At 38.5% G+C, this 2,846-nt stretch overlaps 1 non-coding gene across 1 annotated transcript; it reads left to right on the top strand.

Moving 5' to 3' along the window:
- The first annotated feature begins 2,740 nt into the window (after nt 1-2,740).
- LOC114691888 lies at nt 2,741-2,846 on the top strand. The gene has a single exon (XR_003734289.1). It is a non-coding gene; the product is annotated as a U6 spliceosomal RNA (small nuclear RNA).

The following is a 2,846-nucleotide window of genomic DNA, read 5'->3' on the forward strand; positions in this document are numbered from 1 at the left end:
TTTATCATAACCAAGGAAAATTACTATAACTATCTAGTCTTCAACTACATTGAAGACCCCAGAAGAAGAAAAAAAGGAAGACCCCAGAAGGATATATTATTACCTAAGTAAACAGGAAGCACATTGTAAGCAACTTCTAAAAATATAGAAATATATAGAAAAAATATAAACAGAGACAGCTGCCTGCCTGGACAGTCATCCAAAGTTCCTCTGTAATGTTGGGGTATCTTTCTTCAGCCGATAGGCCTAGAGTCTCTTAGTCACTTCTTTCTGTGTCCTGTAGAATGTCTGGCAGTTTCCTTTGTGAAGCAGGAACCTGAAGGACCATTTTGCCTTGCAAAGTTCAGTGGTCACCTTCCTATGGGTCCTGCATGTCCAGTCAATACAACATTTTGTCAAGCAGTCCAGGTAAGAACAGTTTCTTGACCAAATGGCTACTTTTGCCAAGAAGAAGATAAACTCCATATGGAGTGTCTTCAATGCTCATCTTTTTCTTTGAAGTAAATCGGTGCTGCCAGGAGCAGACATGTCTCACTGTCCAGAAAGTCCAAGTTTTTAAAGCACTTTAAATGCCATATTCTGTAGGTCTTTGAAGTGTTTGAAGATTATCTAATTGAATTATATCTATGTATATCTAGAAAACTTAACATGACTATAAGTTTGATTATCATACATGACTAATTATTAATCTGTATTTCTCAACTATACACTACAATCTTAAATGAGTTGCACAAACAAAATACTTTAAACAAGAGTAGAAATATACACACAATATAACAAAATTAACTTTAAATTTGTATTAATAAACTAAAATCTATAGTAATTTAAAACATTTTAAACAAGTTGCTGCTCTTTAAAAGTAGATTCAATAATCTACCCTTTCATCCTATCATTATCTATGTAGTACATATCTATATCATATTATCTGTATCATATCCCTCTTTCTTCTTCTAGAAAAAGATTGAATTTAAAATCAACCCTCTTTTAATAAAAACATCTATAAACAATATTTTGGGAATTTGGTTGTAGCTTCTCATAGTACTTCCTACTGGCAATCTTATGGGGATCCTGAGAAAATTAAGAATTATGGTCAAGTCCTGACTGGAGTAGTCTGTGAGGCTGCATTGTCTGAGCCAGTTGCCTTGAAGCTTATCTGGATGTTGGATCATCTGGGCCATGGTGTCACTGGAGACCTTTCAGGGGATCTTGGCTGGTCAAACCTGATCCATCTTAACCTGGAACAAATCTATAGCCTCTTGCTTCCTATGGAAACAAAAGCAGAGCTTCCTTTCCAAAGCAGCATATCCTTAAATTCAAATTTTGAAGTCAAAATACCTTTAAAATATACATATTGGTTTAACTGAGCAGCCTTTACAATCAAATGTCCTTCTGCAGTTAAAAATCCCAAGGACAACATAATCCAGACTCTGTGTGTGATTTCCATCTTTCTGTGGCTTATTTTTTATATTACCTTTACTGTCTATTTAAAGACTTTATTTTTTAAAACTACTTCTTTATATAACTGTCCATATTCATTTTCTTCCCTCTTTCAAGCCTATGTACATATTTACACACATTGTAAACCATTTTAAGTCTTATCCCATCTGAATCTGCCTTATTGTGAATCTATTGCTTTAAACTGCAGCATGACTAGGACTGAAGTGGCAGCTTTGGCTGCTGACTCCACCCACCTCAGCTTCCCAACATGGTGGAACTATGTTTACCGCCAGCTCTGGGGGAACCATGCTCATCGCTGACTCTGTGAAGCAGTTGGCCTATGCTTCCATCCGGAAGCATGTAGCCTAAAAACCTTTTCTTTCCTTCCTTTTTTTTCTGTCTGTACTAGCAAAGGCTAAATTCACCAGGCACCACACTGTGCAGCTTGGAGATGTCTCTGTGTACTGTGGCAGGAATCCGCAGCCATGCCGATTCCTTAGCTCATGGCGGCTGGCGGCCAGCTCCATCTCACAGGCAGCTGTCAGGAGACGAGTCTGCACTGCTGCTGGCCTGAGACTGTGAGACCAGGAAGCCCAGTGTGGCTCCGTTTCTGTGCATTCAGAATCTTTAAACTTTCTTAGGTTTATATGGTTCAATGTCCCAAATGTAGTCAGAAGTTTTCCTGTGTCCCGGCTGGCCAGCGGTCGGGACAAATCTCTCTCTCCCACTCACGTCCCCCAAGTAAGCACACAGAAGCATATATTAATTAAAACTGCTTGGCCATTAGTTCACACTTATTACTGACTAGCTCTTACACTTAAATTAACCCATAATTCTTATCTATGTTTAGCCACGTGGTTTTCTCAGTTCTGCCTTGTCATTTTGCTTCCTCTGTGTCTGGCTGGAGACTTCTGACTCTGCTTTTCCTCTTCCCAGAATTTTCCTTGTCTGCTCACCCCACCTATACTTCCTGCTTGACTGCTGGCCAATCGGCATTTTATTAAACCAATGTACAAGGGCATTATTCCACAGCACTTACCTCTTTTTAGCCCTGTATTTTCCACACTTTCTGACCTGGGATACTTTTTTAAAATGTAAAATTTGTACAACTAATATTCCATAGAACATGGTTTAGGAAGTTCTGGTAAAAGGTTATTTATGTGATTATTTGATTTAAATAATCCATTTTATTCATGTATTTTATGAAGGAATATTTACTGTGTTGGTGACCATGGCTACAGAATGAAGTTCCAGAATTCTGTCTTCACACTGCCCTGGATTCAACCCTCCCAAACTGATGAGAATGCCCACTTACACATCACAGATACTAAAACTGGACAATCCAGAGAATATTAGCATGGCTTCTGCACAAGGATGACAGGCAAACTCATGAAGGATTCCATGTTTTT

The sequence above is a fragment of the Peromyscus leucopus genome, chromosome 10, assembly GCF_004664715.2.
Source record: "Peromyscus leucopus breed LL Stock chromosome 10, UCI_PerLeu_2.1, whole genome shotgun sequence".
Lineage (NCBI taxonomy): Eukaryota > Metazoa > Chordata > Mammalia > Rodentia > Cricetidae > Peromyscus > Peromyscus leucopus.